Source organism: Cervus canadensis, chromosome 18, assembly GCF_019320065.1.
Source record: "Cervus canadensis isolate Bull #8, Minnesota chromosome 18, ASM1932006v1, whole genome shotgun sequence".
Classification (NCBI taxonomy): Eukaryota; Metazoa; Chordata; class Mammalia; order Artiodactyla; family Cervidae; genus Cervus; species Cervus canadensis.
In genome coordinates this window covers 30431853-30456332 of record NC_057403.1, presented here as the reverse complement: position 1 = coordinate 30456332, position 24480 = coordinate 30431853, and the positions used below count along the sequence as shown (strand labels likewise).

The 24480-nt window shown below is 43.0% G+C and overlaps 1 long non-coding RNA gene and 1 pseudogene across 2 annotated transcripts; one reads left to right on the top strand and one right to left on the bottom strand.

Moving 5' to 3' along the window:
• Nucleotides 1-783: 783 nt before the first annotated feature.
• LOC122421678 lies at nt 784-14462 on the bottom strand. 2 transcript variants are annotated; one of them, XR_006263557.1, is made up of 3 exons: nt 14205-14462; nt 2919-5558; nt 784-2405 (listed from the first exon to the last, which is right to left on the bottom strand). It is a non-coding gene; the product is annotated as an uncharacterized LOC122421678 (long non-coding RNA). The 2 variants fall into 2 exon arrangements; XR_006263558.1 differs by having other exon boundaries at nt 784-2336.
• Nucleotides 14463-23612: 9150 nt separating this feature from the next.
• On the top strand, nt 23613-23768 carry LOC122421821 (annotated as a pseudogene).
• The last annotated feature ends 712 nt before the right edge of the window (nt 23769-24480 follow it).

Sequence of the window (24480 nt, the reverse complement as noted above, 5' to 3'; positions counted from 1 at the left end):
CAAACGAGTGTCGCTATGCCCTGGACCAGTGACCAAGATGGAGAGGAGAGAAGCCCAAGATGACCCAGATGAAAAATGCAGCGAAAGACCTCCACTGAATCCTGCATTAAAGGAAGAAAGGCCTGTGGACCAAGGAGCCTCCACCCAGCTTTCCAAAAGCATGTCAATTTCATGTAGCAGGAGAGTGATGAGACCTCTCAAACCAGATTATGTTACCCCAGCCAGTGGGGTGGTCAGAATGAAAATGTGTATTTCCTCTTTGTTTCTGAGGATTTGGGCTAATGACCCAGAACATCACATGGCAGTTAGGTGACTGATAGAAAAGAGAAAGCAGCCATAACCCTTGGCCGAGGGCAAGCTATCAGATGGGTGTACTGCGAATCCAAAGAACTCTCCCCAATTCAAAGAACCTCAAGATCTCTGACTGTCAACTGGTCCCCATGGTCAGATCTGATCTCTCACTCTGCCTGCGGCACCTGAGGTTCTAGGCTTCAGAGTCAGTTTTTCAACAAACATCCCATCCAAGTGATGGGGTATACAGAGGATAAAGAGCGTGCTTGTAAAGACATCTGGACTGCTAATCTGAAGTAGAAGAAAGAGGTGTCCTAATGAAGCAACTTGTTTAGTCACTAATTCAGGTCCCACTCATTGCAACCCCATGGGATTTCCCAGGCAAGAATAACAGAGTAGGTTGCCATTTCCTCCTTCAGAGGATCTTCCTGACCCAGGGATCGAACCTACGTCTCCTGCATTGGCTGCTGCTGCTGCTGCTAAGTCCCTTCAGTCGTGTCCGACTCTGTGCGACCCCCTAGACGGTAGCCCACCAGCCTCCTCTGTCCCTGGGGTTCTCCAGGCAAGAATACTGGAGTGGGTTGCCATTTCCTTCTCCAGGGGCAACTGCTCCTCCTTAAATCTGGATAGCACACTTGCCATGTGTAGTCACTTATTAACTCAATAACTCAGAACACGGACCAAATCAGGAGTCAACTCTGTAAGATGGGTACCAGGTCTCAGCCAACTGTGCTCCCTCCTCTCCATGGGAACCAGGTGGCAGCTACATAACATGATTTCTTGACCAAATTCTAAGGTATGACTGCATAATACAATCCCTGGGGAGGCTTTGTAAAATGCCCATGCTTGAGCCCAGTTACCAAAGAGTCTGATTTAATCAGCTTGGGTGGAAATAGAGGTGAAAATTCTTTTAAACCTCTTGCTGACTTTAATGGACAATAACGGTTGAGACAGCTGCTCTAGATCAGTGGGTTTCAAACTTTTTGGTCTCAGAACTCTTAAAAATGTAAACCTTTGGAAAGTTACTGTAGCCCCTGGTGCTTTTGTTGAGGTGAGTCCTTAGAAATTAAGACAGATTTTAAAGAGTCACTTAATAATCTATTTAAAAAGAACAGTAAGCCCATTATATACTAACATATCTAGAATGTTTTCATGAAAAAATAACAATATGTTCAAAAAATTGGTGACAGGAGTGGCGTTACTGTACATTTTTGCAGGCATCTTTTGTGATTGGCTTAATAAAAGACAACTGAACCCCATATCTGCTTCCACAGTCAGTCTGTTGCAATATGTTGTTTTTGTTAAAGTCTATGAAGAAAATCTGATCTCACACAGATATGTGGTTGGAAAAGGGAGGTGTGTGTTAATAGCCTTTTCACATAATTGTGGATATTCTTCTTTGATACTACACCAAAACGCAGACACTGGGAGTTTCTTAAAGGTTAGTTACAATAGGGAATTTGAAAATACATGAACTTTTTATATTCTGTTACATTTAAATCCACCAGGTTATCTTGATGCTTGAATTAATCTTTTACCCTTTCATGATTTGGTAACAACAAGCATTGGTCACTTGAATATTATCTATTCAATAAGCAGAGAGCTCTTCCAATGTTGACACGATTCATTGTACAATATTAAAAAAAAGTCACATTCATTAGTATCTCTTTAAGTTCTGGAAAGCTGTCAAGCTCATGGTGGCTGATGTAAGTATTTCAAAATTCTTGAAAGCTTGAATTTTATCATTGGCAACAAATACTGTCAGTTATTTTCCTGGAAGTGACAGGATTCATTTGTTCATTTTCCAGAAAATTCTGCCAAGTAGTCAAGTTTGAATAACCAGAGTCTGTGTATCAGTGGTTCTCTCAAGAGAAAATGGTGCTCTGTGAAGAAAAAAAAAAAAAAAGGCAGGGGGTCCAGCTTAGGACCCCTCATATAACAGAGCTGCTTCTCCTGGCGGGAGCTGTCAGCTTCAACACTGGACGGGATTGCTCTGCGTGCATCGTTTCATCACACAGGGTATTTCAAAGGTCTGTGCTCGAAGACTGAGATGGAGTGAAGTTAATAACTGTTACTGCTTCATCAAGTCCCTTCTTCCTTTTCAAATTCAGGATCTTTTAAATAATCCATGTAATAGTACATAAATATGAATATTTATTCTTAATTGTGGCAAAAGACATAACAAAGTTTACCCTCTTCACCATTGTTTTTAAATTGATAAGACATTTTTATTCTTTTTATTTATTTATTTATTTTTAACTGCACCATGCAGCGTGTGGGTGGGACCTTAATTCCTCAACCAGGGATCAAACCTGTGTCCCCTGCAAGTGGAACAGAGTCCTAGCCACTGGATCACCAGGGAAGTTCCCATGTTGACTATCGTTTAAATGTGTCGTTCCCATTGTTGTGCAACCATCACCCGCATCCATCTCTGGAATTCTTTTGCCATTTACAAAACTGAAAGTCTAGACCTGTCAAACAATGACTCCCCACCCTCCCTCAGTCTCCGCAGCCCCTGGAAACCACCTTTCTACTTTATGTCTCCACTAATTTGACTATTCGGAGCATTTTATAGAACTGGAATCATGCAGTATTTGTCTTTTTAGTGACTGGCTTATTTCACTTACCATGATGTCTTTGACGTTCGTGTGTGATGCGCAGTGGTGTCAGGATTTCCCTCCTTGTGAAGGCTGAGTAATATTCCATGGTATCCCACGTGAGAGTGGCTTTTCCTCTTTCTGCACAGCGTGGCGGTGAGCAGCACGGGGACTGCGAGGACCTCCATTATGCTGAGGCGCCCGCAGTTTCACTCACCATCAACACAAAATGAAAAGGCCAAATAATGTCTTCATGTTATCATGAAGATCATTTTGGCTGCTCAGACCCCTGAGGGAGTTTCTGCAAATTTATAAGTTGGACTCTATGCTGAAATTTTCTCGTGTGCCGCTGACTTTAATGTGCATATTGTAGACCTTTGGATTAATACAGTGAAATAGAAAGTCTTTTAAAAAAAGAGAGAGAGAGAAAAGGAGAAAGAAAATACAGTTACAGTCCCTAGAGCCCAGAGACAACCACGGCCGGCATAGACGCAGTGTATTACTACTATTTCTCCTAATGTTCTCTCACACAGGCCATGTTTCCGAATGCTTCTATCTTTTGGATGCTAGAAAGCAGGGCACCGGCTAAAGATACTTTGCTGGACAGATATTTTTAATCTCTTTACAAGCTCCATAAAAACAGGAGACAGTTAAATACAGAACTAAATCAGCATTTCAAAATGTGAATTTAATTAATTCTGTCGAATTAGTTAGAGAATATTTGTCTTCTCACTGTTTGCTCCCTGCCATCTTATGACGGGGTGTGTGGGAATACCTGGCTTCTTACTTTGAGAGGCCTTGTTTTTTAAAATGTATGTCATGCTGGTCTCACGCTGGCTGTGGGAGGATGACATGAGTCATATCTATGGGATGCCTAGCGAGGGGTTGACACGCAACGGGAGCTTAGCACACGTTCGTTTTTTTATTTGTTGTTGTTGTTTAGTTGCTCAGCCCTGTCTGACTCTTTTGCGACCCATGGACTATAGCCCGCCAGACTTCTCCTCTATGGGATTTCCCAGGCAAGAATAGTGGAGTGGGTTGCCATTTCCTTCTCGGGGGAATCTTCCCGACCCAGGGAGTGAACCCACATCTCCTGCAATGGCAGTCAGATTCTTTAATAAATACTAATGTAAATAAAAACAATAATACTGTTATTCACTTTATCTTGTCCATCTATCATTGTCTTCAGGTGGTGAAAGGCTGATGTAACCATCCCCACTTGTCAGATAAGGAGATAGGGGTTCATGAAGCGGAGTGGCCTCCTGAAGTTGTAGGACCTGGGGACTGGGATTCAGGACCGAGAGCTGCTACCTCTACCAGGAAGAGGACACCTGAAGTGGGTCCCTGGCATCTCACTCTGTTGCGTTGGCGCATCTCTGTCATGCTTGCTCTGTCGTCTACCTAATATTTCTCCTTCAACATGGCTCGCTTTTTATACAAAATAGTTTTGTTTTTTAAAGTTACATGACTACCATAAAAGTAAAATGAGTGTCACTTGCTGTAGAGAGATGGTATCAATGAAATTAAACATAAATACATATCTAAATAAAGGATGGATTCCTCCACATGGCTTAAAATCACCTGCGACTGCTCTGGAGCATGTGCGCCCCCTTTGGGCTACTGGTTCTTGGGGGACTATTGAGGCTCTGAGGAACTGTAAGTCCATGCTCCAAACATCTGCAAATGTGGCAACAGCTGAGGGCATTTACAAATCGGATACACAACTCAGGCTGTGACGTCATTTGTATTCCTGTGATCTAAATCCTCCTTCGTCCAAGCCTTTAAGACATACACAAATATTTACAGGTGTCAATTCAGGGGTCTGTATCAGGGTGGATATGGGACACAGATGGGGTTAACTGGGATGATCTTGAGATGGAATCTCTACTGAGGAACCTGGAGCAGGGAAGGGGAGGGTGGAAATGAGGCTGCAGCCCAGAGCCAAGAGGTGAGTGATGGTAAATGTGTGCAACAGAAGTCTCAGAGGTCTCCCCCAGGGCTTATGGGGAAGGGTGGTCCTCACTGGCTAAGCTCAGAGCCGAGTGTCTGAGCATCCCCTGTTCTACAAGCTGGAAAACACTACAGGTTTTCATGCGTACCTGAGGGTCAACCAGGCCCCCATCATGGCTGGCACAGAGTAGCTATTCCACATATACTAAAGCAATTGACTTTAGAATTTGAGGCTGTATTGTGTTAACCTGGAGAGGACCTCGGGAACCCCAGTCATGCAACAAGGGAGCAGGGGCTCACCCCTTTGGGGGGCTCCGTGTAGATAGGGCAGGAGGACTGATTTTGGCAGGAATATGATAAGAGAGTGACAAAAGGAGTGTTTGCCTGTGTTACCCACCGCAACTATCCCCAACAGCCTTACAAAGACACGCTGAATTCTCACAAAACAGTAAGCAGATGCTGTCCTCTTAATAAATCTCCAATCTTTAAAAACCCATCATTCTGGCCAAATGCCGTGGCTTTCCCTAATAAACAAGGAAGGCTGTGTGGCCGGCTGGATTAATTAATACCCACAGGTTCCTGACCTTTTCCTGGTCACATGGACAATCAGCTCCCCCCAAGACAGATGACCTGCTCGCCCGTCTTCTTCCATGATGTATGTGTGTCCTTCTTGTGCAAGAGACGTAGGACGAGGATCCAGTCCCCGACCGGGTCCACTTTCTGTTCCAGAATAAAACAAACATCAAAACAAAAATCTAGCCTGTCTTTCCTTGGCCTTCCCCCATTGCACGGCCAGACCCTTATAAGGAAATCGGCATTTGCTCCAACAATCAAGTATGCCTCACTGTCTTCTGCTGAAGAGTGAGGCTTTATTTTCTTTTTCTAAAGCCATGGCATCTCCCCCACCCCCACCCAGGGAAACAGCACACCCTGAGCCAGGGTTTGGGCTAGAGAGTTGGCACGTCTGTGCTCTGTGCCCACGTCAGGGGCAGGTGGTGCCTCCAGATGGGGTGTTTGGAGAGACTCTGTTTGGACAAACAGGATAATCTTCAGGCTAAGAAAGAGAAACTCAGGGATTCTGCTGGTTGCCGTGGATTCCACACCTGTCCCCAGAGCTGGACTTTTACCAAGCCCCTCTGTCTCCCAATTCATACTAAAGTATGAATGGCCATCCCAAACACAACAGAGGGCAGTACAAGGAAGGCATGCAGATAGAAGTAGGCACCTCACTTTACTATATTAGATTGCATCCATGTTCCAAGTTCATAGCCCGAGGCCACCAAAGGAAAAAATAATCATTTGTACATTCACAAACATAATAGGAAATGAAACTTGAGAATACATGAAATCAGCTACAGAAACTACAAAAACATACATCCTGAAACTGTTTGACCGGGGGCAGCATAAACATTGTAATTGTTTGTAGTCAAGGTAGAAAACAAAAGTAGAAAAACATATGAGCACCGTCTTGTGGGCAAGCCCTCCCTCTGATTTGGGTCAGCGCAGGAAGCGCTCACAATGCAGGTAGAAGATCCCAAGTTCAAATTCAGATTATATCACCCACCAGCTACTTGGTCTTGATCACCTGAGTTCAACTTTTCTGCCTTAGTTTTCTCATCTGTAAAGTGGGTATAATCATACCATATCCTCACAGGTTGTTGGGAAGATGCCTGGATCCCAGACTTCAATAGAACACTGCCTAGCTTTTGCTAAACCTCCTCGCTTCAGGGGCACGATCAAGACACCTAAAGAGGGACCAATGGATATTTTAAAAATAAAGTATCCCCGGGTGATTCTGATTATCCACCTGGTTTAGAATGCAGCAATAGTGAGGACTGACCATGATGGTCATGAAGACAACCACTGTTAGCACCCTCATGCCTGGGCCAGCCCCTCTCCCACAAAGTCTTACCTGCCCTCCACACGAGTGAGTGAGACTCACTAACCCTCAGTGCTCCCCAGAAAGACTCCTGAGAGCCAAGTTGTCCTCCCCAGTCTTAACTTTTAAAAGTGCCCAGGGGAGAAACAACCACACAAAGATAACAGCTTTGTGCTTGGTGAATCTTGGAAGAGGGCCATGCTTCTTACTAACAATAAGCCTTGCTCTGCCTGCCAGGAAACTCAAAAAAATTAACTAGAGCAACTTAACCAATATATTTCACTTGTGTATTCCTTTGATATGTAAGCATTATTTTTTTCTATTTCAAAAGCATGATTGAAAATTCTATTAAATATATGGATTTGTCAAAAGCTAATTGGCAGAGTTCCCCACTGAGAGTGAGAACATTCCAGAGCTGCTGAGAAGCAGAGTATAAACGCATAGCCTTAAAATGTGCCAGGGTTCACACTAGGAGTTTCTGCTCAAGAGATGATGTTTTAGTGATACCTCCTAAGTTCCCTCTCCTACAAGCTGGAAGAATAACCCAAAGAAAAGAGAAGAGGTAGGTACACCAGGAGCCAAAACACCCAGGTGGACCATTTGGTAGCTGTGTGATCTTCTAGGACCTCAGTTATCTGATCTGTGAAATGGGATCTATTGGGAATAATGAGACCAACTCTCCCTGTGCATCTGGTGCAATAAGATTGCCACAAGGGTGTATGAAATAAAGGATGACAACAGCCTTTGAAGACAATGGGGCACAGCACCCATGAAGCATCATTGTAGCAATTTCACCTTCTGCATCTCCTTCCATGATACCTGCAGGTCTTGTTTAGAAAAGGGGAATTCTTAAGTGTTGCAGCCTGCTTCCTCTCTCTAGGTTTCTGTTTCTTCACCCATGAAAAAAGAATAAAAAGTCCTGGTCCAAATCCCCAAGTTAGCACTGGTCTGAAAACAATGGTAGCTCTCAGTGCCAAACTTCATATCGAAGCCCCACGGCAGCCATGAGATAAGTGCTGTTAATGTCAACTCCACTTTAGAGGCAAGGAGACAGAGGCACAGACAGCTTAAGAAGTGGCCCAAGGTCCCAGAGCAATTCATTCCCAGGCAGTCTGGCTCCTTTTAACATATTTATTTTATTATTTTAATAAATAATATTTTACCATGTATTTTAAATATCTAGGTAATGTTTATTTTAATGTGTTAATATTTATTTTCATATTTATTAAAATTTTGCTATTTATTAAAATATTGTTAATATTTATTTTTAGTTATTTGGTTATGCCAGGCTTACTCGTGGCATGAGGGTTCATTTGTTGCAGAATCTGGGGTCTAGTGCCCTACTAGGGATCAAACCTGAGCCTCTGACATTGGAAGTGCAGCATCTTAGCCACTGGACCACCAGGGAAGTCCTGTGACCCAGGCTTTTAAATGTACACCCTCCGCAGTGAGAGTAGGGATGAGAAAGGCAAAGAGGAGGGATGCAGAATTTCTCGTCCCAGTTGCTGGTGTCCTGAGGGACCTCTGTTCCTAGATGGTGGCCCAAGGGGTCAGAGCAAGGGGAGATGGCACAGCTGCTGGTAACCATCAGACCTGTGTCCCCTTGATGTTCAGATCATCTTCACTCAGAGTTAAGAGAAAGACTCTTCAGACACCCACCAGCAAAGGCCACAGAATGTGGATGACGCTTCCTGACACAAGGCTGAGGAGGAACAACAGGTACAGAGAGATCATATGACTTGTGGGTCCGTTAAAGAACAAGGCTGGCCCACGGGGTATGTGAGTCGGGACACGGGGTGCTCTGGGAAGCTGCTGGCCGGTGGGGTGCGCCCAGTTTCCTCATCCCCCGAGGCCTAGTCTGGGTGCTGGGTACATAGGTGTGCTCCAATCATCGAGCCGGGCCCTTGTAATCAGTGCACTTTTCGGTATGAACATTATACTCGAAATTAAATATCTTTTAAAAAGGGGGTTACAACTTCACCTAGACAGAAGCAGTAAGGCTGGAATTCAGAAGTGCCCACTAACATTGGCACCTTCATCCACAACCGGTTCTAAATGAAAAAACAATAGAGATGGCAAATGTGTTTCTCCCTCGGCTTTCCCATGATGAAATCCATGCACCTCAAAAGATGCACAGGCAAGTTTCCAAACAAAGGAGGTGCCAGAGGGGGCCAGCAGTGCACATTTGATACAGCGCAGAACAACCGATCTACCTCAGTTGTATATTAAATAATTGTGTGATCATTTGGTTAATATCTTTCTGTGGGCTCGGTGAAACTGGGACTGAGTCTGGTATGTACAAGACAAGTGCATAGTAGGTCTTCTAGAAATATCTCAGGCAAGGAACAATGAATAAGCACTTATTAGGCCTTATGGCACTTGCAGTTTCTACCCCATAACTCGCTTTCTCCCTTCCTTCTCCCTCCACTCTTCCCAGCTCTCTCTCTCTCTCTCTCTGTGTGTGTGTCTCACACACACACACACACACACACACACACACACAAGCTGACCAAGAGGTCCCCGCCAGCACCTTGGGCCGGGCCACATAAGTTCTCCAGGACACACTGAGGCATCTACGCCTCTGCTCCCCAGATGTCCTGGCAGTGGAACCACTGATGAGTTTCCCAGGACACGGGGACAGCCAACCCCCAGCAGACAATGCCTCAAGCCCCCAAACAAGGCCACCTGATCAGGTGGGCATGGCCTTCTGGGAAGCCCTGAAGCTGAGGGGAACCCCCGGTGCCCTGTAGGCAGGAGCCCCAGTAGCGTGGATTTCCTGCTTCATAAACGTAGTTTTTGCCTCTGATTCTGCCTATGTTTACAGCTCAAGATTTCACCATCAGGCTGGCAATTTCTCCGCATCTCCTCTGAAGCCTACAGGTGCCGTGCTTAGTAAAGCTCATGATGGTTGTTCCCCAACATTCACGTGAGGGGCAACCCTGGTATCCCCCATACCTGTCTTTCACCAGAACTCCTGCCTCAGCCTTGTTACCCCACAGCTGCTTCGGCACTTTTTTCCTGAAAATATGGCTTCTGCTCCTTCCTCTGCCACCTCCAGCCAGGGGGACACCCAGCGAGGAGCAGCCCAGCTTCTGGAGACCCTGGGGCCTGCAGATGCCCCTGCCCAACTGGCAGACTGCCTGCCCCCTCTGCCCCTTGCAATTTGCCTGTTGCTGCCTCGTCTCCAGGATCCCCTCTTGGCACCACGTGACTGGGTGTTCCACTGCGGGACAGCCAAGTTTATATGCTGTCAGGCACTTTATATCCCCCATAACTCTGCCTCCCAAGCCCTCCTGTGCATGTGTTTAATTTTTACAATCAAGAAGACAAATGGGGAGAGTGACAGCCCAGACACCCTGGAGGGGTGGGCTCCGGCCCTGCCTTGGCAGAACCTGGGCATGAATTCCATCAGTGACCTGAGGCTGTATTTTCTGCATAACACCCCAGTGGTTTTTAAATCTCCTTAAACTTTTGATGGCTGAGATAAAGGAGAAGGCGGAGGCTGTGTAAATATGGAGCCACTATTTGGGCAGAGCTGCCCGGACCTCTGTGGGGGTGGGTGTTGAGGCTACTTTGTATTGTCACTTGGGATTCATGCCCAGCTCCCTTCCCATGCCCACATGCTCTTCCATCTCGCACCCAGTGGGCAGAATGGTGGGAGCACCCATCTCCCCCATGCCCTCGTCTTTCCAAGACACACCCTGTGATGACAGCGATGACAAGGATGAAGAAATGACACGTAAAAAGAAAATATTTCATGAGAATAAATGCATCTCTTTTCAGTGGTGTTATTTTATTCATCATAACCAAGAATCTAATAAAAGCAACACCCTTGTTATGAAAATGCAGCTCTAAGCCAAGTCCCCTAGATGCCACTTCCACTTGGATGGCAGCTCAATGACCCTCCTGCAAGGCAAAGCTGCAGCCCCTACACCAGAGCAATTGTCTAAAACTGCAGGTCCGTGCACATCTCTGCCCTACTTTAAATGCCTCACCATCACTCACAGTCTACGCGCTATCGTGTGTTTCCTGACTTCCAATAAAACAACAACCGCAGTAATAGTAACGGCAGCCAATACTCAGTGAATAATTGCTTTGGGTGACAAACCATGTGAGATATTTAACAGGAATTATCTCATTTTCCTCCCCTATCACCCCTAGGAGCCAGTTATTTTATTACACTGATTTCACAGAGATGCATGAGGAGGAGCCTGCCTGAGGTCACGTGGCAAGTCAGGCCTGTTCTCCAGGAAGACACGCTTGAGGGCTGAGCAACCAAATGAATGTGCCACATACAGCAATCCAGGCACATCTCTTACCACAAGAGGTAAGTTGTACTTTAGGGTTTGCTTGCCCATCTCCCTCGGTGAATCACCTTCAAGACAGACACACCATCTGATCCATTGTTGCGCCCCTAGGATGCAAACATGACATGTGGGAGGCAGCAGGTAAGAGCTTTTGGGTGGACCCATGTTGACATAAACCAACAGGTAGGTCTCCATTAGCTCAGATGGGCTCTGGGATATCTCTCCTGCCTCTGCAACCTGCTAGGCTGGACCTCATAACTAAGCAAGAAGGTCCCTCAGGAGGGAGACAGTCTTTCTTCTTCCCCTCCCCTCCTTCATGAGGTCTTGTGCGTACACCCAGTCAAAATGTTTCTACCTTGAAACATCACTTGAGGACCAGTTCCATCCACTAGATTCATCTCAAATCCTTCAGCTCAAGAGTAAATTTTAAAATTGAGTCTGCCACAGTATAGTCCCATCATTGTGCCCAGGGATGAGCATTTTATTTTAAAATGAGGACAGGAACCAGAAGGGGCCTGTGACATCAGTGAGCTTCCTCGGAGAACCAAGGATTCCATGGAAGAGAGCAGATGGATCCAGAGCTGAAGTTGAACTGATAATAATCAATACCATCTGAACTAATTCAATTCATTTGCCTTGTATTGAATATGATCTTAATATACTAAGAGACATCAGCTTTCATTAGCGCCTAAGAAATCATCTTTGAAAAGAGGCAAAATGGTATCAAATGTGTAATGTGAAAAACATTGTTTTCAACATCTTTCCACTTCATTTAGCATTTTGAGGAATTGAGGCTGTATCTTGTAGCTATCAAACTGAATTAATCACCTTGAGACCTGATAGAAGATAACTGAAACTCTAATTTCAGGCTGCTTTTATCCTTGGAAGATGGCCTTTTAAGTTAGAATATGGGGATTAACATAAAATCTTTTCCACTACTTACAAACCGTCGTAATACAAATTTTCAATAGATTAGTCCTGGGCTGATGAACATGGTAACCACTCAAGATATACGGTTGCTAAACACTTCGAATGTGTCTGATCTAAATTGAGATGTAAAATGCACATAGATCTCAAAGACTTAGTTCAAAAAATGTAAAATATCTCAATAATTTTTATATTGACCAGACGTTGAAATGACAAAATTTTATAAATATGAGAGTAAATAAAATGTATGATTAAAATTACTTTTACCTGTTTTTTCTTACTTGTTTATTGTGCTTCCTGAAAATTTTTAATTTACTTATTATAATGCAGCTCACATTGTATGTCTGCTAAACAAGGCCGGCCTATACAATTAAATACAATGGAGAATTGAATAATGTTCACCAAGAGTTTTTAAATGAACTGGGAAAATATATGGAATATCATGTAAGTGAAAAAAGTCATACAAATTATATGTAGAGGATAAATAAAACTATGTAAAATGTGCCTGTATGTTGATGTATGTGTAGACAGAAATTGACAAAAAGAAAAACTCAGCTAAAATATTCATCTCAGTGTAAATGGTGGGGTTAGAGTGTAAGCATGGTAGTCTCCTTTATACACTTCTAAGTGTTCCTGAAAGAGCTTTTTATTATGTTTATTATCAGCAAATAATAAATGTTACCAAAAAGGAAATCATTCCCCATAATAATTAGTATTGTTATTTGTAGCTCTGCATCTTGCCTGAAAATTGCTAAAGTAAATAATTTACAAGAACATTTAGCCCTTATTTAGCCCTCGGTGGCATCCCATCATGAAATACACCATTTCAAATGAAGAGTTCATTCTCAGGAGAGTCTGTTTCAGTTATACAACAAAATATTTTCTTCAAGTTAGTGTTCTACTCAGGAACAGGAGATGATCTGGTGAAAAATTTGGCAGTCACCACTGCACTGTTACATTGGGAAGAGAAAGTTCATTATCAAAGTTTGCTCATCCAGAATGTATAACTAGTTCCTTGTTGCTTGAACAAAAGGAAAGAAAAAAATATCCCCAGGAAAATATGTCATAAGTTCCCAACAGCTAGACCTTTGTGTACATAACACTTGAAGAAACAAGTATTTTCTAAACTAGAAAAGCATGAATGAGAGAATGATCTTGGCTTGATCTTTTGCCAATTTGTTCAACCCTCTCAAGGATCCCTGTTGCAATGACATTTATCTGGAAACTCTGAACTCTTCCTGGGTCACCAAGGTCCACTCTACTAACCATTCACCCATCTACCCACCCGCTCACCCATCCATATATCTATCCCCAACTCATCCATCTACCAATCCACCATGTATCTACCCACTTACTCTCCCATCCATTTACTGATCCACCCATCTATTCGTCCATCTGCTTGTACATTCATCCATCTTCCCATCAAATTTTTCTGGAGAGTTACCATTGGCTAAGAACCATTCTAGATACTGGGGATATGGCAGTGAACCAAAAAAGTCTTGCTCTTGAGGAGCCTATGTTCTAGGTGGAGAAGTCATATAGTAAACAAGTTAAAGCACCATCATGATAATGTCAGAAGGTGACCAATGCTTAAAGAAAAATAAAGCAATGCAATGGGAAAGAAAACTAGGATGGGGCTACTTTAACTAATACATTTGAAGAGGTGAGATCTGAACTGAAATGGCTGGCTGCAAGAGGTGATACCCATGTAAGAACATTTCAGGCCAGAGAGAGGCAAGTGCAAATGTCCTGGGGCACACCAATTTTGAAGACCAAGAAGGAGTCCAGTGTGGCAGCAGAGGACAATAGATGAAACAAGAAAACAGGCAGGGCCACTTCACCCAAGCCTTGTAGGACATAAGGGATTTAGATTTTATTCTAATTTCAGTGGAAAGTCATCAGTTTGGTAGGGGTCCTGATATGATCTGATTTCCATATTTGCTGTGTGGGCAAGAATGAAACAGAGAAGACTTTCGGGAGGCTACTGTGGCCATCCAGGCCCTGAGAGACCAGGGCCACCTGGATGTCTCATAACTCCAGAGTATTTTGAGAAGGCTCCCTTTGGAGCACACGTAATCAACTGTGACCAGCCTAAAAACAACAGCATCAGTTTAGCACACCACCCCTTCAAAAGTGAAATCATCTGCTCAAATCCTTCAAATATTTAAATGCCCCAAATCACACACCAAGCAGAAGGCCCCTTTGAGGTTCCCTAAGGTTCGATTCCACTGAGTTTCCCTGCTTTTCATTTACCTCGACTGGTTCCAGCTGGGTCTGGAAACTGATGTGTCAACAGTCCCTGTCCATGAAGGCTTCCCAGCAGCCAGGAAACAGGTCGTCAATTGTAATCTCCATAGAAAACCTGATTCTGTCAGAGGCTTTCCAAACCCCACATGGCTGGGCCCTATCTGGGAACAGGTTCCTGCTGACAGCAACAAACAAACATCACAGCACCCCAAGCTTGGACTGACTGTCACAGGAGAGATGGTGGAGTCCCCTGGTTCTCTGAGGTCCTGGCACCTTCCTTCTCTGTCAGGGCATCCTGGGTAAGTCCGACCTTGCAGGAATCTGCCCCAGCCAGCTACTTGATGATTAACTACCTTTCTGACTTTATCAACTGCTGTTCCTTTCCTGGCTCCCACCCAGACCCATCTGGGTAGGAACATGGACCCAGTGATCCTGGCATCTGGAAGCATTTGTCTTAAAAGAGCCAATTCCCTCTTGATGTCAATTATCAGCTCAGCTTCCAGCCAACAGGCCAGATATTTTCTCCCAAGGCCCAGACCACAGGATGTTGCCTGCGGTGTGTGTGGAGTGCTCCTCTCCGGGCCACTGTACTAGGGGCATCCACAGACCAGCTCATGCCCCTGGCCCTGTGAAGGATGGGCCCATGCCAGAGCATTGAGATCACTGGCAAGCCTACGTGCATACATGTGCATGTGCGCATGCTCACACACACACACTCACAAACTCTCTCTCTCTCTCTCTCTATCAGAAGTTAGCTCCTGGAATGCAGCATCTGAAAGGCCTAGGAAATGTGGCTGGGGCAGAGGAATGAACTGTTTACTGAGAAGTTGCTCAGCTCTGGACTTTGTGAATCAGGACCATGAAGGGAGGCACTGATGTGGTCCTCAGCTGGGCAGAATTGCATGGAGAGTTGAGGAAGCAGTTAGGGGTGGAAGACGGTGCCAGATAGCTGGAAGGTGCACCCACAGAATTCATTCTAGGTGCTGTCCCCTGATTTTACACAAATACCTTCTCTTCTCTGGGCTTAGCTTTTCCAATTTTTACCATGGAAACAGTGGCTTAGAGGAGTTTCAGAGCTTCCTAGCTACAACAGAATTCCATCACACATAAAGGTCCAAGCTCAGCACTCAGAATCATTCTGAATCAAAGCTGTCCCTGAAAACCCCTGAGAGTACAGCACACCTTCATGTACATGTGGAGAAGAACTTTTATGAGTATATGTGTCAGTTATGAATACATTTCACCGTATAAATTATTTCTCTTTCACCAAGCGTGTATATGCAGATATGCAGATGATAACCACCCTAATGACAGAAAGCAAAGAGGAACTAAACAGCCTCTTGATGAAGGTGAGAGACCAGAGTGAAAAAGCAGGCTCAAAACTCAACATTCAAAAAAATGAAGATCATGGCATCCAGTCCCATCACTTCATGGCAAATAAATGGGGAAAAACTGGAAACAGTGACAGATTTTATTTTCTTGGGCTCCAAAATCACTGCAGATGGTGACTGCAGCCATGAAGTTAAGACACTTAACTCCTTGGAAGAAAAGCTATGACAAACCTACATAGCATATTAAAAAGCAGAGACATCACTTTTCTGGCAAAGGTCTGGATAGTCAAAGCTATGCTTTCTCCAGTAGTCATGTATGGATGTGACAGTTGGACCATAAAGAAGGCTGAGTGCTGAAGAATTGGTGCTTTGAACTGTGGTGCTGGAGAAGGCCCTTGAGAGTCCCTTGGACAGCAAGGAAATCAAACCAGTTGATCCTATAGGAAATCAACCCTGAATAATCTTTGGAAAGACTGATGCTGAAGTTGAAGCTCCAGTACTTTGACAACCTGATGCAAAGAGCTGACTCATTGGAAAAGACCCTGATGCTGGGAAAGATTGAAGGCAAGAGGAGAAGGGGGTGACAGAGAATGAGATGGTTGGATGGTATCACTGACTCAATGGACATGAGTTTGAGCAACCTTCATGAGATAGTAAAGGACAGGGAAGCCCAACAATAGGCATGCATATTTTAATTCACAAATAAGCATACCTTAAAGAAACATGAGCGGCTGTATAGTATATCTGGGCTTCCCTGGTAGCTCAGACAGTAAAGAATCTGTCTGCAGTGCAGGAAACCCGGGTTCAATCCTTGGGTTGGAAAGATCCCCTGGAGAGAGAAATGGCTACCCACTCCAGTACTTTTGCCTGGAGAATTCCACAGACAGAGGAGCCTGGCTGGTTACAGTCCATGGGGTTGCAAAGAGTCGGACAAGACTGAGCGACTAACACACACATAGTATTTCTACAAATTGACCCGGCTCAGACCCATGACCCAGTTTTGGAGTGATCTTGCCAAAAATTTCCAATTGAAAAGTGTTTTTCTCGCTGTAAATTTGAAAGCAGTAGACAAGCATGAAACTACCCACAGGAGGAAAGCCACAAAAAGCCCTAGAACCACCCCCACCTCAAGCAAGGTTCTTTGCCCACCTGGTGGAGGGAGAAGCTGATTCAAGGATGCAGTCATCTTTGCTTTAATAAACTCTTCTGCCCACCTCCAACTACTTGGCAGTGGTGCTCTGGCCTCACCTCCTTCTTAGTAACACAGTGTGGGAGGTTTGGGGACCTCTGGTATCCTTGCTGCCTGACTCCCCAGCACCTGCATAGGGTGGGTGGGCCCTGAGGACTCCCTCCAGTAAAACTGGCTCCTGACAGTCAGAGCCTCTAGACTCATCCTGACCAAGCCCCTTTGGCTAAGCCTTGCTGTCCACCCCCTCACAGCTCAGCCTCTTGCGCCCTGTCAGCCTCAGGACTCTAGCCCTTAAAAGGCATTTCCAGTGGCCCCAGGAGGAAGCGATTCTGGGTGGAAGCCCTGACCCAAATGGAGAGCAGCTCCCTGGAAGGATGCAGCAGATTCAAACCAACTCCCGCCCTTTCTTCAGCACAGACTCACGTGACACCCCACACATGCGGGATCTCCCCTGGGGCATAGTTTCAGGACGAGCATCGCCTTGAAGGATGTGTGACAACACTTGTCACAGGCAGCCTTCTGGTCAACTTAGCCTCTGCTGCTCACCCAGGCGGGCAAGGGTGGTGGCGGGGGCCACCTCCCCAGCCCTCACGGCCCTCCCCCACTGAGAAGGCGCTGGAGCTCTGGCCTCCCTCCATTATGGGCCTGCCTCTCCCTGCCAAGGTTTTAAAAGCATCTGGGCACAGGTGCGGGTGCTGCCAGCCTCCAGGGCCAATAAGCGGAAACTCGGTGGAGGAAAATGAGGACACCAACCACATTGCCGTTATGTTCTCCCAGAACATGCAGTGCTCCCAAATAAATGTGTCTCCAGCATCATCACACCACAATATTCATATGGCTCATTACTGGTTTTAATTTTGCCCATTGCTTATTTACTGTCTCCCTCCCCCACTTTATTGCCAGGGTTGGAAGAGTTACTCATCCATGCCCAGCACGGAACGTCCCCAAAGTGGGATCTCTCCAGAAGTTTCTGGCCCCACTCAGCCCCCACAGGACAGACTCTGGCCCAGATCACACACACAGCGCCAGTGGCTCCTCCACGCGGCCCTTCCCTTAACCTCCCCACCATCCTGGCTCACGGCTTTCCTGCATCTGGAACAGGCTCTTCTTTCTATGACCATATCCCGCAGGGCCGTCTCATGGGCTGGCAGGAGGACTGAAGATGGCACACAGGACCTCAAAATATGAGGACCCTGATATGCCCTTGTGAGCAGGGCTCAGCCTGGGCCCCACTGTCCCGCTTTAGGTCACCCTCCTGTCCCAGAAACCAGGGGCAGCAATGCCGTCTCCTAACTGCTCGGGGAACCTAGAGTGATGGTTCATCCCTACAGATGCCTCAGAAGAAGCACAATCTACATCTCCCTTGAATGAAAGAGGATGAGCAACCTGACTTCATTAATACATTTTTTAAAGATGCTTTTTGTTTAGGTTTGGAAAGCACATTATAATATGAAGAAGCAAAACTCATCAACACACCTCTCTCTGTTCATCAGAGTAAGCTCTTAACATATTGGAGCTTTTATAATTTTTTTTATCTTTTTCACCTGTATCTCAAACCAAAAGAAAACAAAACAAAAATAGAGTTCAGAGCATTATCATGTCATAAAATCTTTTTTTCTTAGATCTTTTTTCCCCAAATCGTCAAATTGTTCTGTGTTCCCTGTAACCAGTGATGAAAAACAAAGATGCAAAAACACAATTAAAAACCTGTCTCCTTCCTGCCACTCCATCCTCAGAAAATAACTGATGCTAACAGCACGTGCTACTTCTTGTATTACTGCATTTTTGTCCATCAGGCACAATGAACAGATGGACAGACACAATGGAGAGATAAAGAAGAAAACATACAAGAAAGGAAGACAGAGTCAGAGGAAGGAAGGGAAGAAGAGAGCTTAGAAAGAAGACAGGTAGGAAAGAGCAATACAAGAAGAAGAAGGAGAGGAAGGAAGGAAGGAATTGATTTAAGAAAAGATAAGGGAAAAAAGAACAAGAAAAGTTAGAAAGAAAGCAAAGGTTTAATAAAAATAGGTTCTTACTCTCCTACATATATCATACATTTTTGTTTTTCTGTGACTTATTTTATTCTCAGTGAATTATCATGGTATCCCTTTGGTAAAACAGATCTGTCTCTCGTAACTGCATCATATTCCATAGTTCTGACACACACAATGTATATCCAATCATTCCTCTGTTAATGGACATTCAGAAGATGTATTCTCCCCTCTTCTTAAAAAATAATGCTTTTATTTCTGTAAGATGGAGTTATAAAATGGAATTGCTGGGTCAAAGGATATGCATATTTTAATTTTAATAGCTTTCTAAGATTACTTTCCCAAAAGACTGAAGCAAATCACATTCCCACTAGCAATACATGGGATGTCTAGAGCTTTGCCGCTTTGCCTGCACTTAATGTTATCATTTGTACATTGTTGTCAGCCTGGTGGGTAATACACAGCATTTCACTTTTTCTTTAATTTTTACTTCCCAATTTCCTGAGTTTGAATATGTTTTTTCAGTTTAATGACCACTGGGATTTTCTTACCTGTGAATTATCTATTGATTGCCTTTGGCATGTTTTTAACTGGGTCACTTTTTTTTTTTTTTTTGCAGATACTTTTTGCATATTATGCACATTAACCATGTGTTATAAATATTTTTCTCAATTTGTGTATCATTATGTCACACAATTTCCCACATATTTCAACCCACCTTGTAAACAACTGGAATGCCTGCATAACATGCCAGAGTGTGAATGTGAAGGTGTTGATTAACTGCTCCCTCGGTGTGTGTGTGTGTGTGTGTGTGTGTGTGAGTCGCTCAGCCGTGTCCGACTCTTTGCAACCTCACCAACTGTACCCCACCAGGCTCCTCTGCACATGGCAAAAATACTGGGATGGGTAGTCTTTCCCTTCGCCAGGAGATCTTCCCGACGCAGGGATCAAACCCAGGTCTTCTGCATTGACAGGAGGATTCTTTACTGCCTGGGCCATCAGGGAAGCCCACTGTTCCCTCTATATTGTTGGAATACAGTTCTCTCCCACTCTCTGTCTCTCTCTCTCTCTCTGATATCATGAATAATGTAGGAACTTCTGTCCATATTTTACGTTATTTTTATGAGGCAATTTAGTACATTTTAAAATTAAGAATTATATTTTTAAAAGTAAATTTACTAAATCAAAAATATGAACATTCTAAAAAATGTCACGAATATTGCTAAACTGCATTCTTAATAGATGTAACAATTTACTCTTCTTCCAACTCTATGTTCTGCCTTGTGCCCCTGCTGGTGTGGGAATCGCAGTTCTGAAAAATCTATAAACTTGATGGCTTAAGATGGTATCATATTTATTGTTTTAATTATTATTGTTAAAATATACTCATGAGATTGATACTTTCTATACTCACTTGACATTTACCTTTATTCTCGTATGACTCAACTTTCTCTATGTGGCCTATGCATTTTTTTTCTTTGGGGTATCTTAATTTTTTAAGATTATATGTGAATTGGGAGCTTGGGATTAGACGATGCAAACTATTATATATAGAATGAATAAACAACAAGGTGCTGCTCTATAACACAGAGAACTATATTTAATATCCTGTGATAAGCAATAATGGAAAAGAATATGAAAAAGAATGTGTATATGTATTGTATGTTTTGTGTGTGTGTGTTAGCTGCTCAGGCATATCCAACTCTTTGTGACCCCATGGACTGTAGACCGTTAAGCTCCTTTGTCCATGGGATTCTCCAGACGAGAATACTGGAGTGGGTTGCCACTCCCTTCTCCAAATATGTATGTGTATATATACACACACACACACATATATATATATTTATATATAACTCACATTGCTGTAGAGCAGAAATTAACACAATATTGTAAATGAACTATACTTCAATAAAATAAATTTAAAAATAAATATATGTATATGAATTCTTTTTGTATATAGGATAAAAAAATTGTTATATTTGTAGAAAATATTTCCCAGTGGCAAATTTGCTTTGTGACCTCACTTTGAAATAAAATATGTAAATCCCAACATAGCCAAACCATTGATCTACTGTGATTTCTTTCATAGTGCTAAGCCACCTCTCAGCCAAGAAATTATTTCAGTATGTACTGAGGCTTTCCTCTAGTTTGATTTTTATTTAATCTTTAACTTTTCAACCCTTTTACCTATTTGGAACATGATGTGAGGATAAACAGTTTATTTCCCTCGTGTAGGTTTCCATCTACCCTAATATGACTTTTGGACTAGTCCTCAAATATTAAGAACTTCTAACAAAACTGACTTGAATCTCTCCAGTCTACTTTCTGTATTTGTATATTTGTTTTCAAGAAAGTATCAAGTCAATTTATTAATAAGTATTTTGCATTATAATATACCTTATTTGACAGAACTAGTTCCCTCTCCTCTAATTAGTCTCTAGTTTTAATTTTTTAACTGTTACTTGTCCATCTGATTTCTTCCAAGCATACTTTAGAAGCATTTTATTTTTTACTCCTGTCCTAAAAAAATAATTCTTTCCACACCTTGATTCAGATTACATAGAACCCTAATCCAATTTACAAGGAATTTAGACTTTTGATTTCTTGTTCAGCTGTCTTCTCGAAATTTTCCCTGGATATTCTTGATTTTTATTTGGTTATTATTATTGAGTTAAAAATAAACTTGTATATGTTTATTATGGCTATAACCCAATCCATTTCAAGTTAAGGGCTGTGATTTTTCCATATGGATATTCATTTGTTTCATCACCATTTGTTGGGAGACTATCCTTTTCCCATAAATCACCTTGGTTCCTTTGTCAAAAATCAATTGACTGTGTAAGGGTGGGTCTACAACTGTATACTTCATGCCGTTTCATTAGTCTATGTGGGTATTCCAATGCCACTTACACTGATTATGCCTAATGTGATGATTACTGATACTTTATATTAAGCCTTGAAATCAGATGTTGTGAGACTTCCACACTTGTTCTTCATAACATTGTTTCAGCTACTCTATTCCCTTTGCTTAAAAAAAAAAAAAAAAAACTACTTTAGAATCACCTTGTCTGTCTCAATTAATTAAAAAACTAAGAGTTTAACTGAGATTGTATTGAATCTGTGACTCAGGTTGGGAAGAGCTAACATCTCAGTGATAATGAGTCCATGAAGATGGTATATCTCCCTTTTTTGTTAGGTATTCTTTAATTTTTCTAAGCAATGTTTATTTTCTGTTTATTAGTCTTGCACACATCTTGATAAATTTATCTGTATAAACATTTGATATTATTAATACAACAATAGGTGGTATTTTAAATTTTCAACTTCCCAATTATTTGTGACTAATATAAAAATACAGTGGATATTTGTATATGTATGTTTATATTGTGTCTTAGACTTTCTATATTTGGCTATTATCTCTAGTAGCTTTCTTGTAGATTTCTTAAACTGTATCTATAAAATTGTATCATCTGCAAATAAACACAGGTTTGCTTCTTCATTACCCATATATATATGAAGAGATACTATACCACCAAAATGTTATAGAAGCTGATTTGTTAAAGGCAGAATAAGTGATCATCTTAGGTGAATTGTGACCTGGTCCTGGGGACTTACTCAAAACAGCAATGTCCTCTCCACTTTCCTTTTCTGCTCCTTAAAGAAAATTAAAGTCAGTGTCCATTGAGAAAAGAAGTGATGGGTTAGATGAAGAAGCCGGGTCTGGGAAATGATCTGGTGAGCTGAAACTGTATAGACACATTGAAAATATTCGGACTAAATATATTTATATATGTTAAAACTTCTTAATTTATCTGTGTTTGTGCTTCATCAGAGCCCTGTTTCTGGTGTACCTGGTTTGAGACTGATGCAGGTAATTTGTGTTCTATGCCTTGGTGCATAGTGGGCCTCAAAAAATATTTGCATGTGGAACCTCATTAAGCCTGTTTCTATGACAGAAAGCTTATCACGACTGGCATAGAAAGACAGACAAATAAAAGCTGGCAAGCTATTGTATTTGCTCAGGTAACTGATAAATTCAAGGGTGCATCCTCAGGCCTGGTTGGATGTAAAAACCTTCTTTCTCTGACTATTGGCTTTGTTCACAAGCGGCCTCTTCCCATATCCTTATAAAATGACCTTCAGCAGTTCTAAGCTTATCTTCCAGATGTTTAGCAACCCTGTGGAAAGGGATCTCTGTACTAGTTGAAACAGAAGTCCTGGGCTTGAGTCTCACTGGCCTAGCTGGTATCAAGGGGTCATTCTTGAACCCCTACCTGTAAGCCACGGGGATGGGGTTAGCATCACCAAAACTACAGGGGTAATCAAGGGGTCATTAGCAAGTGTACTCTGGGGTTCCATTTATATGACATTCTAGGAGAAAAGCAAAAAGTTAGGGATAAGAGTGAGGATATGAGTTGACTATAAGGGGAAAGGGTGTATTTTATGCAGTGATGCAAATATTCTTTGGGCTTCTTTGTAGCTCAGCTGGTAAGGAATCTACCTGCAATGCAGGAGAATCCCATTCAATTCCTGGGTCAGAAAGATCCGCTGGAGAAGGGATAAGCTACCCGCACCAGTATTCTTGGCCTTCCCTGGTGGCTTAACTGGTAAAGAATCCACCCACAATGCAAGAGACTGGGATTTGATCCCTGGGTTGGGAAGATTCCCTGGGGAAGGGAACAGCTACCCACTCCAGTATTCTGGCCTGGAAAATTCCATGGACTGTATAGTCCATGGGGTCGCAAAGAGTAGGACACGACTGATCAACTCTCACTTTCAAATATTTTTTATCTTGATTGCAGTGGTGGTTACATAAATGCATACATTTGTCAAAAGCTGCAGAATGGTTCACCTATAAAAGGTGAATTTTGCCATATGTACACTCAACAAACATGAATTTTCTTTGCAGCCAATTAAGCCAACTGTGTTCATTTCCCCATGGAGGCCCAACGTGCAATGGCTGCAAACAATGCAGCCATTGAGCAACGTGCAATGGCTCCTCAGTAGTGTATGTGGCCTATTGCTTATACCCGCTCCGTTAAGGAACTTGGAGACAGCCCTTTCCAGCGGATACTCATGACCAGCAAGCTGTCCCCAGTCTAAGCTCCAGACAGGTATAGGCAGCACCTTTAGAAAGCCCCAGGGCACAGGGGCCAGGGGCCACTTTGGCTGAGTCATAATGTCCATCGGCAGCAAGCTGCAGAACAAGGAGCGTGTGACTGAGGCCCCAGGAAGGGCCAAGTTCAAGTTTCCTGGCCTCCAGAAGCTCTACATCTCCAAGAAGTGGGGATTTACTAAGTTTAATGCGGATGAATTTGAAAACATGGTGGCAGAAAACAGCTCATCCCAGAGGGCTATGGGGTCAAATACATCCCTAAGGGTGGCTCCCTGAACAAACGGCAGGCGCTGTACTCTTGAGATCCTTGGAGTTGTCTCCTCCTTACTCAGGCCCATCAATAAATCTTACTTTTCTGTCAAAAAAAAAAAAAACTCTGAATTTTAAAGAGTCTTAAATATATAAAGAAAGCTTGCAAGAATTTTTTTTAAGGAAAAATGCAAATTTCTGGATAAGAAGATAGAACATTGCAAAGATGCTAATTCTTTCCAAATTAATGTATTGGATTTATACAGTCCTAAACAAAATACTAGCAAGTTTTGCAGGGGAAGAAATATGAAACTTGACAAAATGTTTTTAAAATTTATCTGGAAAGATAACTGACTGATAATGCCAGAAAAAGTTAAGAAAAAGAAAATAATGAGGGGAAATTGCT